This window comes from Cupressus sempervirens, chromosome 10, assembly GCF_028749045.1.
Source record: "Cupressus sempervirens isolate cs-2001-9-10 chromosome 10, ASM2874904v1, whole genome shotgun sequence".
NCBI lineage: Eukaryota > Viridiplantae > Streptophyta > Pinopsida > Cupressales > Cupressaceae > Cupressus > Cupressus sempervirens.
In genome coordinates this window covers 994,611,095-994,625,829 of record NC_143127.1, presented here as the reverse complement: position 1 = coordinate 994,625,829, position 14,735 = coordinate 994,611,095, and positions in this window count along the sequence as shown.

Genomic DNA, 14,735 nt, shown 5'->3' with positions numbered 1-14,735 from the left:
TATTTTTCATTGATGACTTCTCCAACCAAAACTTGGATTTATTTCCTAAAACTCAAGCAATCAAACAAATTATTTTCAAAGTTCAGAGAGTTTAAAGCATTAGTCAAAAATCAAATTAGGAAGAAAATCAAGATTTTAAGATCTAATAATAGTGGTGAATACGTTTCTAAGAACTTTGAATAATTATGTGCTTCTATTGGGATTAAGAGGGATTATACAATACCTTATAATCCACAACAAAATGGAGTGGCAAAAAGGAAAACCAAAACTATCATTGAATTTGCTAAAGCCATGATGCATGATCAAAATCTTCACATCTCATTTTGGGCTAAAGCCATAAATACAACACTATACATCCAAAATAGATGTCCTCATTCAATTTTAGAAAATATAACTCTTGAAGAAGCCGTTACGGAAAACAAGCCAAATTAAAGTCACTTGAGAATCTTTGGTTGTCATGTATATATTCATGTCCCTAAAAAAAGATCTATCCAAACTAGAACCCTCTGGGAAGAAAGACATATTTGTTGGGTATAGTGATTCCTCTAAAGGTTTGATGTAGTACAAGGAGAATCCCCAAAGGAGATGTCTTAGTCCCCCCTTAACTAACCACACAATGGAAACACAACACAAGATATAAGATTTGATACCAAACTCAACTCTTTATTCACAAATCAACTGATTACATGCATTATTTCGGGCTATAAGGCATTCTCGATAATGACCCAACAAGATCCCTCAAGATCCAACTCAAATCCTAGCTAGCCTAGATCTATAACACAATAACACTCTGGTAGAAACCTCCAGCTAGATCAAAACATATGCTTGCAAGCCACCAAGCAACCTCTTTATTTCCCAAGATGCAACTACTAGTTGTTCTATTCTTTCCTTCTCTTAGCTACTCCATGTTGAATGAATTAATGATTCAAGACTCCATAAGACCATATACTAATACCCAACTAAGCCACAAGTTTTCTTAGCAAGCTACAAATTAAATAAACCCACAAATTAAATAAACCCTTATATTAAATACATAATTAAGCCACAAGTTAGCCTACACCAAATATTAAATACCAAATGCCTTAGAAGGCTTACAACACCCATTAAATACATCTAGGACAATAACCAAGACCCAAATAGGTCCACACAAACTCCCATGATCACTTCACATCATGATCACATGCTACATGCATTAAATGCACCAAGTTGGCCGATCATATCCGTAAGAACTTTATTTGGCAAACAAAATTGTCAAGCATCAAAAAATACCACCAAGCATGACCAAGCTCCTACAAGCATTGCCTAGTTCCCCACATGTCGAGAAACATATTATATGTTGAGAAACAATATATGTCAAGCTACTTTAGTGACTGAGCACCTTGGCCAATACTACACCCAGTAACAACCAAGCACCACTCCTTTGGTGACTGAGTCCTCAACTCCAAAGCCAAAATCCCTTCAAAATGCAAGATTTCCACTAGCCTAGGAGGCTCGTACATTAGACACCCTAGGTGCAAAAAGATATTCTTAGTAGCTGCAAGAACATCTTCTAGGATTTAGTACATAAATCTCAAGTTGGTCCTTTGCATACATGTCCTCCAAGTCTTCAACTTGCACAATCTTTACCTTGTTCCACTTATGCTTCATTACATATTTCTATGGTGTTCCACAAGTTTTTTTTCCACTCTAATCTCTAATCCTCTCAGAATCCTTCAACTCAACTTGGCTACCAATACTCAGGTTCCTCCTACCAATTTTTTCATTCTAAAAAGGAATCAGGGAATTCTTCTGACCACCTTTCTCAATAGTAATCACATTCTTTACACAATCATGCATAGCCCTGTAATCACACTGCCAAGGTCTACTAAGCAATATGTAACAACTATCCATGTCCACAATATCACACAACACTTGATCCTTATATTGTCCAAGCTGGAAGTCAACAAGATATTTTTCCTTCACTTCCAAAGCATGTTCATCTTGCAGCCAACCAATCCTATAAGGATAAGGATGACCCACTCTCTTCAGACCAAGTTTCTAAACCATCTCCTTAGCAACAAGGTTATTAGTACTACCACCATCCACAATCACATTGCATATTTTACCACTAGACTTGCAACAAGTTCTAAACAAATTAATCCTTTGACAAGGTTCTAGTGCCTTCTTACCAAATAGTATTTATTGAGCCAACAAATTCTCCCCTTCCTACTCAGGTTTATTGACATAGTCTTTAACTTCATTCACCACAACAATTTTCCTATCACTAGCCTTCTATGAACATTCATAATCTCTATGTCCTTCTTCACCACACCGAAAACAATTACATTTAAAGACAACCTTAGCCATCCTCTTCCTCAGCTCAATAGGTTTTGGTTCATCTTTTGTACTTGGTTTATCCTTTTCCAAGTGATCATGCTTCTCCTTTCCATGAGAACTACCTTGATTTATCCTCTTCAACTTATCTTCTACCTTCAAAGCATACATATAAGCATCCTCAAGGAAAGCAATATTCATCATACCAATCTCATCCTAAATATTGAATCTCAAGCCATTAATGTATTGAGCCATCTTCTCCTTAAAAAGTTCTCCATGTCTTGACCAAATAATCAATTTGTAGAATTCCTCGATATAATCCTTTACAAACATATCCTTATGTTTCAGATTCTGCAATCTTTTAAACAACTCAAGTTCATAATCAATAGGTATGAACTTAGCCTTCAATTTTGTGACTATTAACCTCCAACAAGTGATCTTCATTTCACCTTCTTCTTCTCTATCTCTTTGCAATTCTTTTCACCAAAGAACAACATGTCCTTTCAACTTAGTATGTGCCAATCTCACTCTGAGCAGATCTCTAATATCCTCTAACTCAAAGTTGTCTTCCAATTTGCAAATCCAATCAATCAGGTCTTCAAGATTCAAAGTATCTGAGAAATTAGAAACATCCATCTTATGCTTCAACTTCAGTCGAGTGTCAGATCTCTTTGGCTAACCAACTTTGCCTTCCATAGATCTATCCACATGATCAATTCTCTATTCACCACTCAATCCAACAACGTTAAAGTCTTCAACAACTTCCTCATAATCATCTTCAGTGCCTACATGCCGAGGTACACTAGCTATAGCCCTCATGATCATGATCTCATTCTTGATCAACTCCCTCTCAAATCTAAAATATGTTTTAAGCTTCTCTAATATCCTTGCTTCCACAATATCACAGGGATCTTCAATCGCCGTAGGGTCCAATCTTCTTGGAGGCATCTTCCAAGATCTTCACAAACCCTATGAAAAAATCTCCAACCATATCAAATCTTCGCTTTGTTTTACCGAAAGATTTTTCCCCATCGAAAATCTTTGTGTTATGTGTTTCTTTCTCTGTCTATTTTCTTTATGCTTGCTTTGTTGTAATATTGTTGTTTACATGATATTGAATCTATAAGTGTAAAATATTTTAATAGGATTTGCACCATACTTCTCTTAAGAGATTAGTGTAGGAAGCTATTTCCACACCTGATTTTCCTTACATTTCCCAACCCACAACTACTAGTTATTCTACACTTTGTTCCTCTCAGCTACTCCATGGCTCCTATCTGTGTAAATTAAGGAAGGCCTTCCATGGCCTTAAACAAGTCCCAAGGGCATGGTACCAAAGGATAGACAATTATGTTACCAAACTAGGATACTCCACAAATGAAGCTAATCCTAATATATATTTCAAAACATCATAAGGTGATATGCCAATTTTTGTTCTATATGTTGATGACTTACTAGTAATAGGGGAAGATAATTTTATTGTAAAATGTAAACAAGATTTTGTGTCTAAGTTTGAGATGAAAGATCTTGGACTTCTGCACTATTTTATGGGTCTATAACTATGGAAAAAGGAGAACTACATTTTCTAAACCAAGGAAAATAAACTATTGACTTCCTGACCAAATTTGGAATGATTTATTGTAAGCCATTAGATAAGTAGGAGATAATTTCCACAAGAAGTCAAATTGTGATATTGCTATCAGGATTTAACTATGTGAATTTGAGTCAAACTCATTGACCCATGTTTCATGAGTAGTGATTCAACATGAATCCATCTCTCATGAGAATAAATGGAACACTTATCACTCATTGGATCTAGGTGATGCTCACAGGGGTGAAGCATCGAGACTTCCCAGGAGGTCACCTATCCTAGTACTACTCCAGCTTGAGCATGCTTAACTATAGAGTTTCCTCTATGGTTAAACTCAAAGCTTGCAACCCCATTTGCAAAACCCTCACCAAGTGTTGTGCCTTATGAACCATTCCTTAGAAAACCCCTTAAGCTCATCAATTGATAAGTAGGAGATAATTTCCACAATTCAAATTGTGATATTGCTATCAGGATTTAACTATGTGATTTTGAGTCAAACTCATTGACCCATGTTTCATGAGTAGTGATTCAACATGAATACATTTCTCATGAGAATAAATGGAACACTTAGCACTCATTGGATCTAGGTGATGCTCATAGGGGTGAAGCACCAGGACTTCTCTGGACGTCACCTATCTTAGTACTACTCTAGCCTGAGCACACTTAACTACGAAGTTTCCTCCATGGTTAAACCCAAATCTTTCAACACCATATGCAAAACCTTCACCAAGTGTTTTTCCTTATGAACCATTCATTATAAATCCCCTTAAGCTCATCAATTGATAAGTAGGAGATAATTTCCATAGCAAGTCAAATTGTAATATTGCTATCTAGATTTAATTGTGTGATTTTGAGTCAAACTCATTGACCCATGTTTCATGCGTAGTGATTCAACATGAATCCATGTCTCATGAGAATAAATGGAACACTTAGCACTCATTGGATCTAGGTGATGCTCATAGGGGTGAAGCATCAGGACTTCTTGAGAGGTAACCCATCCCAGTACTACTCCATCCTGAGCGTGCTTAACTATGGAGTTTCCTCCATGGTTAAACCCAAAGCTTGCAACCCCATTTGAAAAACCTTCACCAAGTGTTTTGCCTTATGAACCATTCAATAGAAAGCCCCTTAAGCTCATCAATTGATAAATAGAAGATAATTTCCACAATAAGTGAAATTGTGATATTGCTATCAGGATTTAACTGTGTGATTTTGAGTCAAACTCATTGACCCATGTTTCATGAATAGTGATTCAACATGAATCCATCTATCATGAGAATAAATGGAACACTTAGCACTCATTGGATCTAGGTGATGCTCGTAGGGGTGAAGCACTAGGACTTTCCAGGAGGTCACCCATCCCAGTACTACTCTAATCTGAGCGTGCTTAACTATAGAGTTTCCTCCATGTTTAAACCCAAAGCTTGAAACCCCATTTGCAAAACCTTCACCAAATGTTGTGCCTTATGAAAAATTCATTGGAATGCCCCTTAAGCTCATCAATTGATAAGTAGGAGATAATTTCCATAGCAAGTCAAATTGTGATATTGCTATCAAGATTTAATTGTGTGATTTTGAGTCAAACTCATTGACCCATGTTTCATGAGTAGTGATTCAAAATGAATCCATCTCTCATGAGAATAAATGGAACACTTATCACTCATTGGATCTAGGTGATGCTCACAGGAGTGAAGCAATGGGACTTCCTGGGAGGTTACCCATCCTAGTACTACTCTAGCCTAAGTGCACTTACCTACGGAGTTTCCTCCATGGTTAAACCCAAAGCTTGCAACCCCATTTGCAAAACCTTCACCAAGTGTTGTGCCTTATGAACCATTCATTAGAAATCCCCTTGAGCTCATCAATCAATGGAAACAATTCTTCAAAAGATTAAAAGTGGTGCAATTGAATTTGAACCTATAGATCCAATATAATATAGACACATAAGTGGATCCCTAATGTACTTGGTGGGTACTCACCCTGATTTTTTTTATGCAATGAATGCATTAAGTCAATTAATTTTTGAACCTAAGAAGATTCATCTCATGGAAACCAAGCACATGTTGAGATACTTGCATGGTACCATTGGACTTGGTCTAAAATATAATCATGTTGAGATTCAACTAAAAGAATATTTAGATTTTGACTAGGATGATAGTTCCATTAGCCGTAAAAGTACTACAAGATATTGTTTTAGCCTTGGATTTGCTACGGAATCTTGGTTTAGCAAAAAGTAGTTCACAGTTGCCCAAAGTTCCATTGAACTTGTATATATAGCTACCTCTATGGGAGCCAGAGAAGCAGTATGGTTCAGGAAGTTACTAGTTGGATTGTTTGGGAAGTCTTTGAACCCTACAGTTATGTATTGTGACAATTAGAGTTGTATAAAGCTATTAGTAAATCTAGTTTTCCACAAAAAATCAAAGAACATCAAAATTCCCTATCACTACATTAGAGATGTGGTGGACAGAAATGTCATCAAGTTGGTATGCATCAACACTAATGAGAAAACTGTTAATATATTCACTAAACCTCTCTCAACACCAAAAGTGGAGTATTTTAGAGGTAAACTTGGGATCATCAAAATGTGATTGTAACTTTTAGGAATGAATCTCAGATATATTTATTTTTAATATATACATGTTCATTTAAATATTGATGTTAAAAGAGTTACTATCTTTTATATGGATTATGTCTTGAAAGTTTACAATCTTTCACTGATATATATTTGTAAGGTCACTATTGTAAGGTTATGATCTTAACAATAGCTTGACTTGTTATCATGACAAACTCATTAAGTTGTTGTCTTGGAGTGTCATAAGTCATGATAAAGAATGTATAATGATAGACTACATTAATTTGTTGTCCTAGAGTGTTGGAAATCATGATACTTGTCATGATAGAGATTGTGACATTTTGATTACTTGTTATCCGATAGACTACATTGAGTTGTTGTCCCAGAGTGCCAAAAATTAGATAACACGTTCTCCTGATAGACATTGAAAAAATTGATGTCAATGCACATATCTAGAGAATATTACTATGGTGAGAGAATATTGATGATTTAATTCTCCCTCACTAAGAGAAAGTGTTAAAGTTGTAGCTTCAATCGAATTGAAGCATATAGTAAATCAAAATGGTATATATTAACATATGTATATTTGCACATAATATTGTGTGTGTGTGTGTGTCTATGTATAACTGCATATACACACACACATACCTATGAAATTAATAAATAATTTATATGATTTTTTTATTACCTAACAAACTGATCTTATTCATGTCTTACCTGATATTATCCCTGAATTAATTGGGCACCAAACATAATAATTGAGTGACATTGTATAAACACCTTGCACATATTATCAAGCACTAAAGTAATGAATGTTTATGTTATTCTAATTGGGTAGTAATGTCCACGTAGGGACATGAACCTACGTGGAAATAGCCATGTAGATTCAAGTCTCTATGTAAACATTACCTCTTCCTTCTAAATATTGTGTGTGTTGCTAAAGGGAACATCCACTATAATTAACACTGAGTAGTATCTCTAGCAGAAAATCATATCTATAGTCATTTCGAGTCTAAATTTAATACCTTACTCTCCTATAATATTAGGAGTGACAAAGACCAGTTTTGATCAATAGACTTAGTTATATATTGGTCACAATCATTTTAGATTTGTATATACAGTCATGCATATCAGACTTTCAACTAAACATTATTAGAATCCTACATTATGTTACTCTATCAAAGATCCTATATTCCTTTACATCTATAGCAAGAGATTGAGCAATTAGATTTGAACTTTGTGTTTTTGTGTGAATTCTATGTTGATAAGGATTCCAAGTTATGGGGTAGTTGTCTGAGGTGAATTGTAAATTGAACTGAGATCAAGATGATAAATTCATTGGTGGAAGCTCTTGAATAGATAATTTTCGTGAAGACTTTCCTTGCTATGTGTGGAGTTTCTCAAATTCTTGGTTGGGAAATAACTAAACAAAATTCCAATACATTTCAACTAATATTTGAGTCAAAATATCTCTAGTTGAAAGTTTTCATATCCTAGCTAATGTTTTGGGCATTGTGTCTGTCTAGGAAGATTCTATGATCTTTGTTGCTAATATGATTGGCATCATTGTAGTTAAGAAGAGACACACCTCGGTTCATTATTTCACTCTCCTTGTCATCATGCTAGAGTATTGGAACACAGGAGATTCAAAAAATTGAACATTTTAGCTAACCTATAGAAAGGTGATTGAGTTCAAAAAAGAGTTGTAGTCGAAGCTATGAATTGGACTGATTGAAATATAGAGAAATGCATAAAAAAATTTCATATACTATCTTGTATGCATACATTAGAGATGCTACAAGATCATCATAAATATTCTAGCATTATAAAGTGTGACTACTTCATGTTGAAGTTGAACATCACCAAAATATATGAGCTTCTTGTAAGACTTTGAGCTAAAAGCTTGACCTAATTGCTTTTATAACGTGCTTCCATAGTACAAGTAGACAAAGGTTTTGAGATCTACTAAATGAAAGAAGTTTTCCATTATTTATGTAAAATTGTTCAATGATATAAGAGTGAGAATTTTACATTGTGTGGGGGAATAATAACCAGTGTTCCATTCCCACTTCAACCATCTTTGAAAGGGAGATGTAAGGGAAGGGACATCACCAACATTTCAAATATGGATCATCCTTTGATTTGATGCATATGGGCCTTTATTGGAGCAACTTGTATTAAGAATGTTGATGTGTAGATATGTATTTATTACTTTTGACTATAATAATTACTTTCTTATTGTAGTCTCTTGCTTATATGAATAATAAAAGTCATTTTCCTTGATGTACTCTTGTTCCATTCTTGGTCTATAGGAATATTCTTCTAGGAAAAAAAGAATGATATATTAGGAATGTTGTTGAGTGATAACATAAGAGACTATGAAATAAAGAAAAGGAGCTCTTTTATTGAGAGGGAGCATACTGCAATGGATTCTTTTTCTAAGATTAAGATTGGTCATTCAAATGATCTTATGATAGTAGTTCACAAGTGAGTAACTAGAGGATCTACTTCAGTTGACATAAGAGGATCTTGGACATTTTATTTCAAAGGGAGTCTAACAAGAAACCTTGGATGTAAAAGTCAACATATTGAGATTTTCTTAATGAGGAAGAAGTTCGAGGTGAAATTCCATGTAATGCATTATTCTCTATGAGAGATTATAAGTTTGAGGTGAAAGACTTTTCTCCACCCTCGAGGAGAAACTATGGAAGATCCACCCTCTGACATGGTTCATGGTGGATATCATGTGAGTTAATTTTTTGTATACGTGGGGAATCTCATGAAAGATGATGATCTTTCATTGATTTGTGTGTGAGGTCGCTATTGTAAGGTGACAATCTTAACAATGGCTTGACTTGTTATCATGATGGACCACATTAAGTTGTTGTCCTAGAGATCATGATAATGAACATATCATGATGGACTACATCAAGTTATTGACTTAGAGATCATCATACTTGTCATGATGGACTGCATTAAGTTGTTATCCCTAAGATCATGATTGTTATATGATAAATTACATTTGTTTCTTGTTCCAGAGTGTGTCAGAGATCAGATAACACATATCCTTCTAGAATATGACATATTCTCTTGGTAGGCATCATGAACATGATGCTAGTGTACATACCAAAAGATTATAAGTATGATGAATATCATATGTTGAATCATACTTCAAATGATATTGAAAGATAACATCTATTTTGATGGATATATGTTGATATCCTTAAATATGTCTTTTGAAGAATATCATATTGAGATAAATCTCTCTATATTCTTAAGAGAATAATATGTTCTATAATAATCCTCCCTAGTTAAAAGGGAGTGTTAATGTTGTAGCTTCAATCATATTGAATTGATCTAGAGTTAATCCCCTAAGGTTGTTGGTAAAACATTATTGCATTTGATTAATCATCAATTATATACATGTGCATGTGTGTGTGTATACATACATACATAGATAGATACATGTATGTATGTATGTATGTATGTACACATGCATGCATGTATACACATACACACACACACATATATACTTATAGATATGTGTGTGTGTGTGGATGTGTGTGTGTGTTTGTTTGTTTATGTATATGTATGTGTGTGTGTATTTTTTACTAATGGAAATTAACTTACAATAACCAATATTGATTAGCATAGAGACATGTCTCTTCTACTTCTATAAATACATTCAGGTCTACACTTGGAACACACATAAAACACATAGTGCATTACATATGCATAGATCCTCATAATCTCAATACATATGAAATATGCATAGCCCTAGAAAATATGTTTGAGATCAATAACACTAGAAGGATTCTCACTCTTAAAAATCAATTCTCTAATATTAGAATGAATAAAGGTGAGACCATCACCTCATACTTAATGAGGATAAGAAAATTAAGAAACCAACTCTCAACAACTAGTCACATCTATGATAGTAAAGAGTTAACTATGAAAATGTTGAATGGACTCTATCTCATGGGAAAATGTTAGACAAGGAATAAGTGCTAGTTCCAAGCTCCCCAAATTTGATTAACTAAAATGTGGCTACATTCAAGAAGAGTGTAATCTAATATGTAGAGTAACACATGGAATCCATAAATGAAGATATTCAGATTCTCACCACTAATTTGAAAAAGAAAAAGGGAAAAAATGGTAAACAAACATTCAAGAAACATAAAGATTATTCTAAAATACAATGTTATAGATGCAAAAACTATGGTTACACCGCAACAAGATGTCATGATAGACTCAAACATCAATCTTCCTTCGCTAAAGTCAATAATTCAAACTTGGATTTAGAGGAACTTGTATTCTAAAGAACTTCAATATATCTCAATATTTTGTGAAATTTTGGATTAAGATGGAGTTCACGATTATTTACCATCCACACAAAGTTTCTTGCAACATGAAAGTGGAACACTTTTGAGGTAAACTTGGTACGATTATAATTAATGAGAATGAGTCTTGAAATATTTGTTTATTGTACTAATGCAACTAATTATTAATCATGAATATTATTTGGGCCCTGTGCACATCATGAGGAAGTGATAACTCTTAAATGATTATCACTTGTGTTTGTTGGTGTTATTGGAAGGTGGTGATCTTACAATAACTTAATCTTTTATTATGATGGATATATTATGATGTCTGAGTAAATCATGATATATTATATATTGCATGGTAGATTAATTTCCTTAAATAGGCCATGAATATAATGTTTCTAAGGTAAGCATCATTAAGGATAAGTTTGCACATACCTTATGGAAATGTTGAGTACTTGGTGAATATCATGTGACTTGATGTCTAGGAGGACATTACTCAGAGTACTTGGTGCATATCATTTGACTTGATATTTAGTAGGCCATTACTTAGTGTACTTGGTGAATATCACATGACTTGATGTTTAGGAAGCCATTACTGATGCAGGCGCATCTCATTACTAAATCATTTCAAAGGTCCAAGATTCTCCATATATTTTAAATGGTCAATTTTAATAATTTAGGATTATGTCTTAGTGGATAGAATTAGGTGTTTTATTAAATAAATGTTATAGTTTTTAGTCGGATATGTTAGAGAGTTAGAGGAAAGGGTTAATGATGTTAGTGTCGGTTTTAGAAAGGATAAAATTAGTAATAGAAATGCCATGTGGTCGATAATTAAAAGAATCTCATCAGAAAGTTGGTGGCAATTTTAAGAGTGTTCATAATGATGAAAAAATGGCTATGGAATAAAAGAAACCGTTTCATATTCCTTCTATTTGGAGGAAAGTCGGTTTTCTTTAAAAAGCCAATCCTATTCTTAGCAGTTACAAGAATATCCATGATTGCTGCATGGTATTGATGGTAAAGCATCTTTCAGATTCCTATTCTTAGCAGTTACAAGAATATCCATGATTGTTGCATGGTATTGATGGTAAAGCATCTTTCAGATTCCTATTCTTAGATGGAAAAGAAAACATTTTTATTACTACTAGACAGCAAGGCCAGTCAGACTTTGGTTATTAAAAAGCCAATCTTTTATGTAAAAAAAAATTCGAACTTGGGGAGGAATGTGAAGTTTTATGTCTCTTTTGGTCTCCTGTGTTTTTTTTCAATATTATGGTTCTACTGTTATGCTTCATATATTTCTCATGGCAATCAATTTAGGGAATAACAATTGCAGAAAAATGTACTCTGATGCGAGGTCAATATCTCGGGTTTGAACCATTGGATTTCTCTCAAATTTTTATATGTTGTTTGAAACCTAGTTATGCCAAATATCAATGGTTAGATTGAGTAAATATTTTCTGGTTCGAAATTTATTCATCTCTGAGTGTGGGTCTATCTGAAGGCAGCAAGAAGATATTTTGGGGGATTTTATTTTCAAAGTTTTGTTTATTGAATCTGATTTTAGTGTGTGATCCTGAAGGTTGTAGATGCCCCTTGAAGCAACTCAGTTGAGTGACTGATTCCTCCTGAGTTTTTCAAGGTGTGGCTCTGCATCATTTTTGGTATCAGATCTCAGCAAAAGGTTTGGGAAAAAGTAGTTGTGTATATGTTTGTGTGATTGTGAAAGATTGAGAGAAATAGTCTGAGAAGAAGTCCAGGAGACTAGATAAGAAGAAAATAACCTAGCTGAGGAATGATGGGACAAGAAGAAGCAACTTTATTGTATCTTTTTAGAAGGTATCGGCAGAGAAAGGATTCTAAACAGAAGGAGATAGAGGAAAAGAAGAAAAGAGAGAAAGAAGAAAGGAGAAAACAAAGAGAAGAGCTAAGCAAGATAGAAGAGGAGATAAACAATTTGAGAAGGAGACTTGAGGAGAATGATGCTAAGTTGAAAGAGAATAAAGCTAAGTTGAAATAAGTGCAGCAAGAACACAAAGTGCAGCAACAAGAAGTGCAGCAAGTATCTCTTGACGAGAGCAGTAACAAGACAAGCCCTATTGGATTTGAATGCAAACAATCTATGGTTGGAATAGTAACATGTCCTTTGAAAATAGAGAAGAGTAAAATTCTGGAAGGTACTCCTATGAAAAAGATTTTGGAGGCTGAGGATAAGAAGGAAGAAGTGATTCAAAGCACACAGGTAGAGGATGAAGAGTTAGATCAAGAAGAGGAAAACAATCCAATAGAAGGGCATAGAAAGTAGGTGAATGTTGGTGTAGAGACTAAGAGTGAACAACAGGAGGTTGTTGTTGAACCTTGTGAGGAAAAGGTTCTTGCAGATGAAGAAGAGTTGGTGACAGGTGTGGTTGTAGACAATATTTGCCCAGATGATGGAGATGTTGACACAAATGATCAGAAAGGAAAAGATGTAGTGCAAAGATCAGATGCTAAAGAGAAGACTATTGATGACAAGAATGAAGTATTTGTTGATCATTATGATGCTCTAGAGATATACAAATGAGAAGCAAATGTTGGTATGATAATTTGGTATTTTTATGCAGGTGATACGAGGCTGTTAAATATAGTTGTTCCAAGATTCGACACAGGTACCATGGAAGGTATTCATTCTACAGTTTGGAATCAGAATGTTCTGGCAAGCGGCATCAATTCCATCATTCTTATGGTGACATTATTGCTTACATACAATTGGAAACTCCAAAAAAAGATTGCAGCAATTCAATGGGACTTGAATTTTTCTGTCCTCGGGAGTATGATGCAGGTGCATCTCATTACTAAATCATTTCAAAGGTCCAAGATTCTCCATATATTTTAAATGGTCAATTTTAATAATTTAGGATTATGTCTTAGTGGATATAATTAGGTGTTTTATTAAATAAATGTTATAGTTTTTAGCCGGATATGTTAGAGAGTTAGAGGAAAGGGTTAATGATGTTAGTGTCGGTTTTAGAAAGGATAAAATTAGTAATAGAAATGCCATGTGGTCAATAATTAAAAGAATCTCATCAGAAAGTTGGTGGCAATTTTAAGAGTGTTCATAATGACGAAAAAATGGCTATGAAATAAAAGAAACCATTTCATATTCCTTCTATTTGGAGGAAAGTCGGTTTTCTTTAAAAAGCCAATCCTATTCTTAGCAGTTACAAGAATATCCATGATTGCTGCATGGTATTGATGGTAAAGCATCTTTCAGATTCCTATTCTTAGCAGTTACAAGAATATCCATGATTGCTGCATGGTATTGATGGTAAAGAATCTTTCAGATTCCTATTCTTAGCAGTTACAAGAATATCCATGATTGTTGCATGGTATTGATGGTAAAGCATCTTCCAGATTCCTATTCTTAGATGGAAAAGAAAACGTTTTTATTACTACTGGACAGCAAGGCCAGTCAGACTTTGGTTATTAAAAAGCCAATCTTTTATGTAAAAAATGATTCAAACTTGGGGAGGAATGTGAAGTTTTATGTCTCTTTTGGTCTCCTGTGTTTTTTTTCAAGATTATGGTTCTACTGTTATGCTTCATATATTTCTCATGGCAATCAATTTAGGGAATAACAATTGCAGAAAAATGTACTCTGATGCGGGGTCAATATCTCAGGTTTGAACCATTGGATTTCTCTCAAATTTTTATATGTTGTTTGAAACCTAGTTATGCCAAATATCAATGATTAGATTGAGTAAATCTTTTCTGGTTCGAAAGTTATTCATGTCTGAGTGTGGGTCTATCTGAAGGCAGCAAGAAGATATTTTGGGGGATTTTATCTTCAAAGTTTTGTTTATTGAATCTGATTTTAGTGTGTGATCCTGAAGGTTGTAGATGCCCCTTGAAGCAACTTAGTTGAGTGACTGATTCCTCCTGAGTTTTC